General features: G+C 38.8%; 1 pseudogene across 1 annotated transcript; it reads right to left on the bottom strand.

Moving 5' to 3' along the window:
* Positions 1-5359: 5359 nt before the first annotated feature.
* LOC147913433 (large ribosomal subunit protein uL11 pseudogene) lies at positions 5360-15615 on the bottom strand (annotated as a pseudogene). The gene is made up of 4 exons (XR_015548669.1): positions 15456-15615; positions 9147-9286; positions 7492-7603; positions 5360-6852 (listed from the first exon to the last, which is right to left on the bottom strand). The product of XR_015548669.1 is annotated as a large ribosomal subunit protein uL11 pseudogene (transcript).
* Between the last annotated feature and the right edge of the window lie 211 nt (positions 15616-15826).

Here is a 15826-nt window from a genome sequence, read left to right as displayed (position 1 = left end):
GCAACTAGACTAGTGCACAGATACTGCTAACACGGAAATTCTTTAGCATATTGCATTTTCAACATGATGTTGATAGATGGCATTTTTTTTCTTCATTGTTGACTTAAAATGACTAGATCTGAACTGCATAAAACTATGAATGGTTAACCAATGTAATTAGGAGATTAAGCTTTGTGTATGAGTATGTTCTCATAGCACAATATTTATGACGGAAAACATTCTAGAGTAGTTACCCAGATATGGAACTTGACCAAAATGCAGATCAACACACTACTTTGTTTATCATAAGAAAGTCTTGCTCTGCATAAAATGTCAGCTTAAATAAACAGAGTGCTTAATGGCACAGTAAAGTTTGTGAATTAAGTAAATGCTAATACATTGAATTTGAGATTATTTTCTTTATCAAATTATAATATATAAGTTAATCATAAACTCACATTATTGCATGAAAAAGTATGATGGTTATAGAGAGGAAAACCTGTTGAAAACATTTGAATTACTGGAAAAAACTCTTAATATTTCGGTAAGATAAGAAACTAGTTTGGTTCCAACTTATTAAGATGTTCACTAACAGCCAGCATTGCTTGTTTATATAATACGCCATGTAAATTTAAGGATGTTACTACCTCTAGGTTTGGTAGAAATGAAATAAATTTTTTAATGGCAGATAAGATTGGAGGGCAAAAATCAAACTCAGAGGCTTTGTAAAAAGACTAGTTTTTACAGATTTTATGACGTTCACTTAGTTATCAATGAAGTAAATGTTAATGTTACTATTGCACACTTCCAAAAGGTTATCAACAAAAATTTAATAGAAAATGTGATAGTTAATTTTATGTGTCAACCTGACTGGGCTTAGGGATGCCTAGATAGTTGGTAAAATATTATTTATGGGTGTGTCTGTGAGGATGTTTCTGAAAGAGATCAGCATTTGAATTAATAGACTGAGTAAAGAAGGTCACCCTCACCAATGTGGGTGGGCATCATCCAATCCATTGAGGGCCTGAATAGAACGAAAAAGCAGAGGAAAGGTGAATTCACTCTCTCTGGTTGAGCTGGATTGTCCATCTTCTGCCCTCAGACATCAGCATTCCTAGTTCTTGGGCCTTTGAACTTGTACTGGTGTAACCACAGGACCAGGAACAGAATTTGCCACCCTAAATACATCGCTTGGGCATAAAGGATATGTTGAGCTGGTGATTATCAAAAAACACAGCAGACGTAGGAAAAGCTCTGCAAACCTAATACAAGTTACCCATTTGTAAGGGAAATGTACATTTATAAGAGAAATCTCCATTTGTAAGTGTGCCTCCCTCTCTGTGCTAGGAAGGGGAGGATGACTCTAAATCTCTAGAAATTCGTATCAATAGAGAAAGCGATGGCTTAAATCTACATAACTTTACTCTGTTTAATATACTGACCACATCTTAATAACAGGATGTTAAAGTTATTTTTCAGGAGTTGCTAGCAAGCCAGGAGTATGTGCTGAAGAGAAAATTTAGATCTGCCAATCAAAATTCATTCTGCCAGCACTTCCACAAACCAGCCTGCCCTCCATGATCCCTTAAACCTTACCCCATACCCTGGATCAGGGAGACAGAGTTGAAAGCCTGTGCTTCTGTCTCCTTACTGATCGATTGCATAATAAACTGCTTCTTCTCTCAAAGACCATTGTACCACGGTGTTGGCTTCTGTGCCCATCAGATGGGGAGACCTGTATCCTTGGGACTTACACCATTGACTCCCCTGGTTCTCAGGCTTTAGGGCTTGGATTGTCAGCCAATGTCTCATAATAAATCTCCTTCTATGTATCTCTATATATCCTATTTTTTCTGTTTCTCTGGAGAACCCTGACTAATAGATTTTGGTACCAAGAATGGTTTTAGAGGAGCCGAATTTTAAGGATGAGTTTTCTGAATTGGTTCTGGGGTTTCTGGAATTGGCTCTGTAATCTGATTAGCTTTAAAGATGCTAATGACTTTATCTGTAAAGAGGGCACTGATAGTTCAAGGTAGGAACTATTATAGAGATATGCAAAATTTCTGCACTGAATACTCCTAATCAACCACTTATAAGAACCAAAGAGCTAAGTTATTCTGTATATGAAACTTTTAAACATCTTTGGAAAACTAAGGACTATAATGACATTGGTTGGTTGCTCCTAATGTTGCTGGACAAAGTGGTGAAAGAAAAACATGAGCTCGGGGATTTGAATTCCCATCTGAAGTGCTGCATAAATGACCTAAGAGCTTCTATTATGCCCTGAAGGAGACCCTGAGCTCCTATAACCCCAGGGCCTAAATTGATGAAAATAAAATGCAGGACCTCATCCTGTCATTGGCTAAATTACAGTACAAGTTGAACTCCCAGGGTGTCTACATTTAGTGTGAAGGAATTGATTGGGCAAGAATGGGATTCTATAAATTGGGAAGGGGACTTGTGGGAAGACTTTGATGAAGCTGGGGTCATTGAGCCCCTAAATTCTGATGAATCTTCTTGGCCAGTGGAAAAGGTTTCTCTACCCCCAGGGGAATTGCCCTCCCCACCCCCATTGGCAGTAGCATCTTCACACCCAGTAGTAGTGGCCTTTCTACTTCCCTCTGAAGGGATTAACCCTGCATTGCCTGAGAAAACAGTGATGGCCTCCCCTGATGCAGTTGTCATGTAAGACAATGCTGATTCTCCTCAGGACCCACCCCCACTACCCCTCTTTGCTTCAATATCTATAACTAGACTCAAGTCCCAAGAAGCCCCCAAAGATAAGGTAAAAAGTGTGACCCATGAGGAGGTACGCTACACTTCAAAAGAATGACTTGACTTTTCTAATTTATACTGGCAGAAATCCAGGGAAATTGTGTGGGAATGGATAATAAGGGTGTGGGATAATGGCGGAAGAAACATAAAGTTGGATCAGACCAAATTTATTGATATAGGCCCACTAAACAGAGATTCTGCATTTAATGTTGTAGCTTGGGGAATTAGAAAGGGCTCTAACAGTTTGTTTCATTGGTTGCCTGAAACATGGACCAAAAGATGGCCCACATGAGTGAATTGGATATGCCTGACTTGTCTTGGTTTAATGTAGAGAAAGGGATTAAAAGCTTTAGGGAGATTGAAATGTTAGAGTGAATTTGTCATTTAAGACCTACTCACCCACACAGGGAGGGTCCAGAAAACATACCTTTCAGGATATTTTGAGAAACAAATTTGTGAGGGGAGCCCCAGCATCCTTGAAAACCTTCATATCCACCCTTCCCTGTAGACCAGACCTTGCAGTGAAAACTGCAGTCACTCAATTGGAAAAACTAAAAGCAATGGGAGTAATTGAATTCCAGGGTGACAGGGGCCAAGTGTCAGCACTTTACCACCAAAGACGAGGTGAGTATGGTCACCATAATGGACAGCAGAGTCAAAGCAGCAATCAGAATATCTGACTCATGCAGACTTATGGCATTGGCTAGTTAGTCATAGTGTTCCCAGAAGTGAAATAGATAGGAAGCCTACTAAATTCTTACTCAATCTGTATAAACAGAAAATTTCTAGGTCAAGTGAACTTGAATCCTAAAAATGGAGTCACAGCCCCTCAATCAATTCCAGAGTTGAGCCAGTTTACAAACCCAGAACCCTTTGAATGAAAGGGTAGTCAAGACCCCTTGAGGAAGGACTCCTGTATAATATTGAATATTTATACTATTAATCATTCTCCTAAACTTTCCTCAAAAGGCCAATGATTTTTTTTTACTAGGGTAACTGTACGTTGAGAAAAAGAAAATCATCAATTTTAGGGACTACTAGACACTAGCTCTAAATTGACACTAATTCTGTTACCACCCAAGGGGAGTCTTCTGCTCACCTCAAGACATGTCAATAGTCAAGAAGCGAGGAGGTAGGAGAGAAAGGACATTTTTACAGCTTGCTAGCCAGAGGTAAGATGGCCGACTAATGTCTGAAAGAACCATCTTAAGGAGGCACAAAATCTTACAGCAGTTATATAGATGAGTGGGTTATAGGGGACGGGGTTAGGAATTTGACCCTCTGGTGTTACAGACTGGGAGTTGCCACACCAGATCTTTCAGTTTTCATTGATGATGGCTATCAGCATAGACTCTCTGCCCCGGGGGTCATCACATTCCTAGAGAACTCAAAAGAATAAAGTTATCATCTTATCGAAACCAGGAGGGGCCGTAAGATGTACAGAGCCTGCAAATCCACTGGAGACAGACCGTTATCTATCCAGGCAAACCAAAGCAAAGATGCAAAGGGGCTGGTGAGTCAGAGTTATTCGTAATTCCAACATGGATTTCCTCTATAAGATGGCTTCCTTTAAGCTAACTTTGTGTTGAGCCGATAGCAATTCCAGGAGACCCAAAAAGTTGCTGTGGTCCACCAGTAGGAGTAGGGGCTTATGGAGATCAGATGATCAATGCACTTTTACTCAGGTCCTTCTCACAGTTCATCCAGTAGGTCCCTGAATCCATCCTTCAGTTGTTTCCCCAGTTGCAGAATGCATAATTGGAATAGACATACTTAACAGCTGACACTCTCTCTGCATTTGTTCCCCGACCTATGTAATGAAGGCCATTACATTGGGACAGGCCAACTGGAAGCCGTTAGAACTCACTCTCTCCAGCCTACCAAAGCCTCCAAGTATGATGGCAGTATAAATCAATAGAACCAGCTACTGATAAAACATTGAAGATGAATTTTAAAAATACACCATCATCACTTGCTTCATTTTTGGATACAAGTTAAAAACTAATAAGACAAGTTTGTTGAAATTACAATGCCTGTGAGATTGGTTTCTGTACAATGAGTGTCATTAAAACAAAATCTAGAAAATCTAGTGGAGATAGTTATCATGTCATACATTGTTGTCAATAAAACCTAGATTAGATATGTTAAAAAGGAAGAAACAAACTGTTTGCATTTATCACACTGAAAAATTTTAAATACTTATAAATAGAGTATTTTCAAAGTGTGTATATAATTTAATATGAAATCACATTTCACTTATAAATTTTGTTTAGCTAAGATTGTAGAAAGACAAGTAGTATAATAGCAATTCTCTGTATTAATGGCCTATGCACAATCTTTCAATAAGCAATATATACTATTTTTGAAATTATCAATATTTATATATTATGTTTGCTCTGATTAAATTTATAAAAATGGAAAGATATTTCTTATTCTAAAAATAAATGGTTTGTATTTTTTTATTTCAGTTTTTTAGTAATTAATTTTTCTTGTATTTTTCCAAGCTACTCTTTCACAATAGGTTTAAAAAAAAAAAAAAACTTGTTCTTCAATATAAATATTACTTTTAAATTTTTTATTTTGAAATAATTATAGAATCACACGAAATTGCAAAGATAGTACAAAGAAGTCCCATGTACCTTTCACCACGTTTCTCCCAAAGATTACATCTTTCCTAACAATAATGCAATATCAAAACCAGGAAACGGACATTAATACAATATGTGTACCTAGTTCTGTCATTGTATCACCTGTGTTAAGTTAGAGTAACTGCCACCCCAATCAAAATACCACAAAGATCTGCTTAGTGCTACCTCTTTATAATAACACCCATCTTCCTACACATCCAACATCACTGCCCCCTGGGAACCAAAATTTTGGTCTCCATTTCCGTAATTTTTTCATTTCAAGAGCGTTGTGTGAATTGAATCATACAGTAGGATATTTTGAGATTTTTTTTCAATCAGAATAATGCCCTCCAGACCCATTCAACTACTGGGGGGATGAGAACTCTGACATATCTTTTTGAGGGTAGACATTCAACACACAGCACTAATCATGGCTAATATTGGTCTGTAATTTTCTTTTTTCGCAAGATCTTTTTCAGCTTTTAATATAGTGTTAGACTGGCCTCATAAAATGAGCTTGACGTTATCCCTCCTCCTCTGTTTTCCAAAAAAGTGTGTAACTTTGATTTTATTTCTTCAGAGTTAAAATAAATCAGTAAAACTATCTCACCTTTAAATTTTCTTTATGGTAACAAATTTCCTTAATATAGAAAAGTTTAGAATTACTCACTAGATAGCATTAGTGCAGACATGAGACAACTCTAAGCAGTAATGTGAAATCAACCTTGTATTTTTCTTTTTTTTTTTTTTGGTTGTCAAGTGATCCTTTATTGAAGTATTGTCCTCGGCCAGTCTTAACTAGCTGGGCATTCCACCACACCACTGTTGATGTTGTCTATGACATCATGAGGGTGGTGGCCATCAACATTGCAGTCTACAGACTGAGCAGTCCCCAGGATCTTTTTAGTGGTTCCAGGGAGTTCTCTGGCCAAGGACCGATGCCATATCTGTCAAGCAATGTTGACAATCTTGTCACAGTTGATATTTCCACTGTGCTTGATGTTTTTTTGCTTCTTCCTGTCTCTTGGTGGTTCTTTGAGGGCTTTGATGATCAGGGTAGAGGCAGAAGTTATCACCTCAGTCTGAGCCTGTCGATTCTGGATCGTCAGTTTCACAGTGATCCTCAGACTCTTCCAATCCCCAGTTGCCTTGGTGATGTCATCACCAACCTTTTTTGAAGACAGAACCGGGGGCCGATTTGGGGGCCAGGACAGACATGGCACTGACTTCCCCACCGGTGCACCTCAGGTACCTGACTTTCATCTCGTTGGGGTTGAACTTAGGTGACATGGTGGAGGTGGCTGGTGTCAGATGAACCCAGATTTGGGATGACTGAAGAAAGTTGCACCTTGGCCTCCTCCAAGTTGAGAGCCAAAAGCTGTATTTTTATTTTCCTAATGAATAGAAGGGTAGCCTCTTCTCCTTAGGAATGTGGGGTATTGGAATTTGCCTCCCGAAAATGTCTCTTTGGCTTGATTATTTTTAAGAACAAAAGAGTCTGTAAGAACATTTGACCTCCCCCTAACTGCCTAAAAGAATTTAAGATAGAAGTCTTGTCCCAGGAAGGAGCTAATACCATAAGATATCTATAGTATAATATAAACTAGTGTGATAGACAGGGAGGAACCTAACAAGGGCCTTTTAATCAAAGTCCTCTCTGTGTCTGATTGTCTCTGCAAGGCATGGCAAACATTTTTTACCAAATATTTGCTTTTCCATCTCCATGTGAATTGCCTTCATCCCCTCTGAAGTCCCACCCCGCCCCCCGCAATGTCCTCTTTTATCTTTAGCTGAAGATGGTATTTAAGGAAGTGGCTTCCACCATTTTGGTGGGTTACTCAGTTTTCCTGGGTTTCTGTGTATAATGTGATACATGTAATAACATGTATACATGTTATTAAACTTTGATTTTCTCCTATTATTCTGTCTCATGTCAATTTAATTCTTAGACCAGCCAGAAGGACCTAGAGGGTAGAGAAAATTTCTTCCTCCTCTATAGGAACTAACTTCAAAGGGTAAGCAATACTGTCTACTTAACAGTCTTTTTGAAAAATAGCTTTGACAGTATCATGCAAACTGATTTTTTAATGGTTTTTGGCAGCATACTTACATTTTAAACTTTTGAGCTTGCATTTTCCTCTTTTTATGCTGAATCTGTCAACTGGTTGGAATTTGTAATTTAGGCTCTGCCGTGATCCAGTATTCTTTATCCTCAAGTGATCCTATTTGCAAGAAGTTTATGTTACACTGTTGAAATCATTTTACAACTAAAAATTACATTTTGTAATCATTACATGATGTTTCTAAATGTGTTTTTCTATGTGTGATATCCCTGCACATTTTTTTCTGAAAGATTTTTGATAGCACAAAATAAAAAAAATGCTGAAGAATTAATGAATGAAATGTCAAGTCCTTAAGATATCTCCCATAATACTAACTTTCTGAGTAATTTATTTTCAGCGTAAATGTTAATCTTTCTTCTTAAATTAGTTTCACTAATCCTTATTGATTTCCTACCATTTACCAGATACTTCATATAATGTTAAGATTTAAAAAAGAAAATAGTAATAACAGTCTCTAAATTTACGTGTTTTTGATCAGTCTTGTAGTGAAAGCAACCATCTAAACAGATAATTTAATTTGAAGTTTAGGACGCATTGTTCTGTGAATATTTATCAGCCAAAGATCTGGTGGGGTTGAAGACACACAAACATACCTGACTACAGTGATGATCATTCAGCTGTGTTTTATTTGAGTAAGCTAGAATGCTTTACTTTTGTCCGATACAGAATTTTTTATGTTCCATTTATTTGCCTAACACACAACAGCTTCTACATAATTATGACTTTCCTGGGCTGTGATTTGTTTTTTAAACCTTCCAGGGTTGAATCAAAATGTGATTTCAAAGTTACCCTGGTAATTTAAAAGCACAGAAGGCAAATATTTCCAGGAAGTATAAAACTGCACCTGCTCACTTCAGCTTGAAACTATTCACATTATTTGTAGCTTCACAGTGCTTATACATGAGAAAATTGACCTTTATTGACTTAGAAATTGATTTTATATGTTAATGTCGTTTCTCCAATTAACCTATTTATATGCAAGAAAATTTGGATGTTTTATAGGGAAATATTTGCCTGATTTAGGTGACTGTTTTTATGTATTTTCATTTCTAAGATCTTGTTGAAGAAGAAAATCCGACATGCTGTTTTTTATTGGTCAACGTGTGCCCCATGAAGCATTAACTTGCCTACGTTTCTAGGCTGTGTAATTTGGCCCCTCTGGGCACCAGAAGACCCAGATATTCCCTTGGTCCAGTCTGGCCAATGTAGAGAAGGTCGGTCTTTCCTCATCAGCAGAGCATGAGGGTCACCCCAATCTCTAGTGGTGGTAGAACAATGGGAGATGTCTGGGGTTGGGAAATCCATGAGTTATCATTATGCCTGCCTCAGAGGAAACAGGCAAGCGCCCAAGGTCTGGGGAAAGGGTGGGTAGATGAACTGGTGGGAATGAGAGGATCTCCTGTAGGGAAAAAACTAGGTCTACTACATTACCATTTTTTATTGTTTTTCTAAGAATCTTGATACTTCTTCTCATATGTAATTAATGGTTTGTTCTTTAGCTACTTGCACTGAGACTAGAGATAAGAAACTTTCTCAAACCTTATCTCCTATTCCACAATACTATATTGATCAGGGTAGGCTAATCGATGTAAAATACAATCTCCCAGATCTCAGCAGAAAGTAAAATTCATCCTTGCCCTACCGAGTTCAATGCGGATATTCAACTCTCAGTAGAGCTCTTCCTAGTGGTGATTGAGGGGTCGAGTCTCCTTCTATCTTGTACTTTTCTCTGTTGCCAAGTGCTTCAAAGTCCTCTGGAATCTTAAGTCCTCTGGTGATCCCCTGCATTTGGACATCAAACAAGAGAATAAGGTCCTTTAGTGAAATGACCTACATTATTTTCACTCTCATTCCATCAGCCAGAACTACTCACTCTCCTCTCTCTTCTACTACTCTGGAATATAAAACAGATTTAATGAGTACTTAGCATTCTCTGCCAAATTGTTAGGGCTTCTAAAGAGAGAAGGGAATGGGTACATAGCAACCTCAAGAAAAGATACTGGCAAAAAGACATTTAGTGTTCCTTTGTTATTGCCAGGATAGTGTGCTGTCTACGCATCAGGGTGTATTGTGCTTGGAGACACATAATACTCTTATGCAAGTTTTTAATTTTCTTCAATTTTTCGAGAGCTGCACTTGTTGTTCATTATAAATTGATATTCTGTGAGTTTAAATTCAACAATGTTGTCAGGGAAACAATAACAGTAAGAAATGCATCAAATTCCTCATCTCAGTTCACTCCCCAAAAGGCATATTAGTCTAGCTGGGCTTCCTTAATAGTAATCAAATTGGCAGATATCCATTTAACATTTTGTAAGCTGAGAAAAAATTTTCTCTGGAAGTAAAATATATGTCATTGTAAGGAAAAATAAAAAAAAATACTCAAAATTGGCAGAGTATTTAATGTAATAGCTTTTTATGGAAAACATGTAGTTAGTGCTTAGCATACAAATAATTGATTAATGTTGTGAATAAATATCTGCTAAATAGTGCATTTCTGGCTAGCTACAAATAACGAGATTTGCTTTTAAGACCTGAATGTTAATAGAAATCTTTCCTATAAAATGGAAATAATATATGAGGCTCCTGCTTTTATTGAGAATCTAAATATTCAAGGCCAAATATATGATGTTTACTTAACTCTGATGTCAGTTACCATATTTTTAAATGAGCAATCACCAATTGCTAATTATATCAATATTCACACAATTCTATTGCAAGTACTTCCACCCTTTGTAGTAGATTGCATTTTCTAAAATGGCCCATCCTTTGTGATCTTCTTAATGACCTTGATATTCTTGCCATGTGGTGATGTGGTGGATATGTGCCTTGCCTGCCCTCCATGTTGCATCTGGATAGACCTTTGTGATTACTTGAATCAATTGAATATGGCTAAAATTATGCCATGGAATTTCCAAGGTCAGATTATAAAAATGCTATGCATTTTCACCTTGTTCTCTTGGGACACTGCTCTCAGTCAGCATATTGATAAGGGCAAACAAAGCTACAGAGAAAACTGTCTGAATGAGTCTATAGGGAAGCCCTCTTGAACCAATTCTTCACTTTTCAAGTTTGTCTTCCAATGTTGAGAGATAGGAATGGAAGAAATGAAGCAGGTAAGGGATTCTCTGTATTCAATCTCTTGAAAGAACTTACAAATATATAAAAATGTAGAACACAGAATAAATAGCACATGGTGTAAAAATCATAGTTTCTATTCAAGCAATGTTTTGAGGAGGCCAGGAGAACAGATAACATGGCAGTGCAACTTCTAGCAATTTGTTTTTCAGAAAATAGTGTTTGATTGTAAACAGTTTTTTAGAAAACGAAGAGATAGCTACCGTCTGAGACTAGATTTAAGTCACAGTATTAACATGAATATTAGATGTACTTGTGGTTAAAACTTCAAATGTTCAGATTTTAATGTTGCTGATGTTGATGTTTGTTATAGTTAAGTTCTTTGGAAGAGATTCTGAGACTGAGATTTCCATGTATTGGATACTACTCTCAGAAACATTTGTCTCAGGAACAAGAACTATAAAGAAGTGAAGGAAGCAGAATTGGGCAGAAGAAACTTGAGTGAGACGGCTCTCTCTGACTGAATGAAGTTCCTGGGGAGGAAATAAGCTATGAGTCACGAGTCGGCAACACTCCAGGCAGCTGGTGGCATGAGTGGGAATCTGGTTGGCACGCCACAGCACCCACGTCAATCCACCCTATTGCCATGTGGACTTCCTTGATTTGTATAGGAAGTTTAGTTGAGCTGGGAAGAGCTGTCTCAAGATTCCAATTGGCCGTTTCCTAGGGAAACAGAAAAATAAGGCAAATGGGACAAACTGCAAGACTTGCCCCTTGTTGGAGGACAATACTGCATGGGTCTCTTGTGCTCCTATACATCTTGCCGTGTATGTCAGGAATGCAAGACAGCGTATCCTTTACCCAAGGCTTAGGATGGTGTTTGCAGCAAATGGCTTTTAAGAAGCAGGTAATGTCTCTCTCGGAGACAGAGATCAGGTTTACTTACTGCTTGCTATAAAAAGGTAGAGGCCCCAGCAATCTCAGTGACTTCTTCATATGTCCCATTAAATTTGGGCAGAGAAGTACCACTGTGAATCACCTGGGTGCCAAATATTTTCTTCTTTTATCTCATTGTGCCCATATAGCAATTCTTTCACTAGTTTGCAAATTTCTTGGCTCGAGGACTCTGAATGAAAATGTGACAAAATTTAATAGCACTCTTGCTTTGTCCACTGGTGCAAGTATTCACCCACTGAAAACTCATACTTCTAGACCCTTGTAACAGAGTAACAAGGACTCAAGCACAAATCATCCAAGTGGATCCCTGGGAGTCAGGGTAAGTGGATCTGCTTCTTCATCCACCTTTCGGGTTCCAGACCCGTGTTTTCCACCACCGGAGATACATCGTATAATAGTTGTTCCTTTAGGGTATGTACTTTACCCTGGAATTGGTGCTTTATACTTACAGCTAGTGTATAGAGACAGCTGTATCTCCAAGCTAGCGCCTTAGCTGCACCTTAGGAGGCCCGTTCCATTGTTCTGTCAGCTGACAGCTTCTGGCATATCATGTAATGCAGTGTGTGATAAGACCAAGGGATCCCAAGGTTGTGTTTCCATTCCCTTTGTGTAAGCTCAATTGTGTAAAGTGTAACCCTTTATCCAATGAGATTCTATGCAGAATCCTGTGTTGATGGGGCAAACGTTTTCTAAGCCTTTTGGTAGTGTCCCTAGCTGAGGTCCTGCAGTCAGAAGAGGGAAGCCAATACCTAGAATATATGTCAATTGTAGTTAAGCTGATTATGTCCTTTCCTGAGTAGAAGAATTCCAAGGGTAGCAACTTTCCATTAAATATCTGGTCACTTACCTTGAAGTATAATGCCATATTAGGGACTCACAGTTGGTCTTGGTAGCTAGAAGATTAGACATTTGGCTAGAGAAGTAGCTAGATCAGCCTAATTGAGTGGGATCCCATGCTGTTAGGCTCATACATGTCTCCATTCCTGCTGCTATGACTACAGCGTTCTTAAGTCTATCGTGCATCAAAGGGATGGCTGAGCACAGATACCGACTGACATCAATGGGCTATGATTAAATTACCTTGTTTAGTGCTTCTTCCTTGGTGAACGCTGTTTGATGGACCTTAAAATGTCATACAAATGACTACATGTTCATCTACATGCCTTTTCCCCAAACTGCTTTGTCCCAGATCTTCCAATCTTTTTCCTTCAAGCTTTCTATCAAACCAACCAAGCCATGAGCTACTGCCTACGTGTCTGTATATACTGTTACCATGGACCATTTCTATTTCCATGAAAAGTAGATGACAAGATTCACCTTCAAAAAATCTACCCATTGGCTGGACTTACAATCACCACTGACTTTCTGGGCCATCTCTGTGTGGGGCTGTTGTAAAACAATAGTTGATTTTAAGCTTAACTGCACTTACTAAGCTGAGGCCTCTGGGAAGCAAGGTCAGCCTTTTTTGTCCTCTGTCAGATGGTTATAAGAGGTCTCCTCTATGGCCATAAGTGTGAACGAAAAGAAAGATGTTGGTTCAATAATAAAGAATGACGTGGCAGTCTGGGTCACCTGCTGTGTAGCCCTCTGAGACTGATCCCAGATACATTTCTTCCTTCTTAAAATATGCTGCTACTGGGCCTTCCTGATCTTGTGTTATTGTGGTATAACATATACCCAGTGCAGATAGGCAGTTGTGGTCACATGGTCACTTACGTCCTAGAGTCGAGTGCTCTGTCTCTTTCAGAGCCCAGTTACATACTGGGAGCTGCCTTTTTTTTTTTTTATTGAGGTCACATTTGTTTATAACATTATATAAATTTCAGGTATACATCATTATATTTTGACTTCAATATAGACTGCATCGTGTTCACCACCAAAAGTCTAGTTGTCATATGTCACCATACACGAGTATCCATTTAGCCTGTTGCCCTCCCCCACCCTCCTCCCCTCTGGTAACCGGCAGTTTGGTCTGAGAGCTGCTTTTTGAATCTGAAGATACAGATGATGTGGTTTTGGGGTAGAATTCCAGGATTATCTGTATAGTTCTGAGGGTAGAGATGGTAACAAAACTGTTTTCTCACTAAAGGTGCCTCTAATGCATAGAGTCTACAATTGGCAGAGCTACTTTTATCACAGCCTGGACCTGATAGAGATCCATTTCCTTCTCTGGGCCCTATTCAACGCTGGAAGCCTTCTGTGCCACTCAGTAAATGAGCTGACGTTATTTTCTCAAGTGTGGCGTGTGTTACCTCCAGAGCCCAAAGACGCCTACCAGGCACTGTGTCTTCTTCTTAATTGTGGGAGATTAGAAACCCAATAGTTAATCAATTATTTTCACAAGTATATTCTAGTATGCCCAGATCACTGGTCCCTTAAATCTTCACTAATATGGTAGGATCCTTTATCATCATAGAAGGTGTCTTCCACTCTTTGGAGCACCTACATCTTATCAAGTCTTCAAATAAATTTGCCACTTATTGTTTATCTAGTCAGATTCATATGATGTCACCAACATAGTGGATCAATATGATGGTCTGTGGGATATACTGACAGTGAAAGTCCTTTCAGATTCAGTTATGACAGAGGATGGGGTTACAAACTAAGCCATAGGAGGAAAACTGTAAATACATCTTGCAACCTATCCCATATGAACATAACGGTATCTTGCCCTCCTTCTTGATAGGAATCAAGAAAACACATTCACTGTGCTCCATGGGTACCATATACCTGAGACCACGTGAATCTGCTCTGGTCAAGAAAATATATCCAGCAGAGCATCTGCAATAAGGACCGTTACTGCCTTAAATTTACAGTAGCCCATGCATATTTTCAAGAATATTTCCAGATTTTGTAGAGGACAAGTTGGTGATATGGATATATTGAAGAAAAACATTTGAGTAATATCTGCTGTTCTCTCTAAGATATAATCTTGTTTTTGATTTATCCTCTTGGCCGGATAGGGATAGTAGGGCAGTTTCAAAGGCTTCTGCTTGAGTGCCTTCACGATGCTAGGTCTTATCCTACAGGAAAGGTAACATTGCAGGATTCTGCCAACTATCAACGCAATCATTTCACTATACATCTTGGGACCAGGGAAATTACTATTAAGTGACTCCATTTACCAGTGGAACCACGGTGAGCCATTATTGGGCCTGGACTTCCTTATTTCTCATTGTATAGAGGGGTGTAATAGAATTAATGTCAAAGTCCTGAAGATCAGAGTTGGCAGATTTTTTCTTAAAGGTCCAGATAGCTAATATTTTAGGCATTGAGGACCATACAGTTTTTCTCTCGACTCTGGTGTAGCATGAAAGCAACCACAGACAATATGTAAACAAATGAATATAGCTGTGCTCCCACTGTGAAGGGATTAGCTAGACTTTAACTGGGAAGGATGTGGTACTTCTGTGGGTCCAGCATGTTCAGAATAACCTGAGACTCAAGATTTTCAAGGCATTGCCCACGTATCCTCATATCAAGTTGGAGAATTTTACTCCTCTCTAATAAGGACCCTGACATGGCTTCACAGATTTTCTGATCTTGAGAATTCAACCTTCACTAGACCTCTGCTTATATTATATTTTTTATAATCAAATTCTGGGGCTGATACCGAGCTCTTTCTGCCTTATTGCTATAGGAGATAAGAATCTCTTTATATGCTGCTAGGATGCCTTCTGACTTTTACACTTAGCCTGTAATTGTTTGTTAATCACCTCAGTCTTTCATTGTCATTTTATAAAATATTGAGAGCCCCCAGCAAAAGCCTACTGACTCCATGATCCCTATAATTATTACTTCCTCTGAACTCCCAAATACCTCACACATTGCACTCACTAGCGCATTCCCTTCCACCAAGGAAAGTTTAACAGTTACACTACTATTGCTTATTAGGGACTATCCATGCTCCACCTACCAGCCATCTGACCAATGACACAGCTTCAAAATTCCAATTTAGAGTCTGTATTCTAAGTCCACTCTTGGCACCGAAGCTTGTCTTTCTCGTGTTCTAGGAACCAGATGTAGAGATGGAGATTTGTATGCACTTGGTTTATTGGGGAATGCTCTCAGGAACAATACCTGGAAGGAAGTGGAGGGAGTAGGATTAGGCAGAGTTGAACTGTGATACAGCTGTAACAGAAGTCTTAGCCAGTCCATCAGGAATGCTGAACCTTGGGATGAGCCTTCTGAGATGTTCTTAATTGAGATAATGGGACCAGACCTTTGTGCCCCCACATTGACCCGTCAATAGATGTGTGCTTTCTGGGATGGGGGGGAGCAAGGTAG

This window comes from Ceratotherium simum, chromosome 27, assembly GCF_057802395.1.
Source record: "Ceratotherium simum simum isolate JZ-2026a chromosome 27, ASM5780239v1, whole genome shotgun sequence".
Taxonomy (NCBI): domain Eukaryota; kingdom Metazoa; phylum Chordata; class Mammalia; order Perissodactyla; family Rhinocerotidae; genus Ceratotherium; species Ceratotherium simum.
Note: the sequence above shows the minus strand (reverse complement) of the source record. Positions and strands in the feature narration are given on the sequence as shown.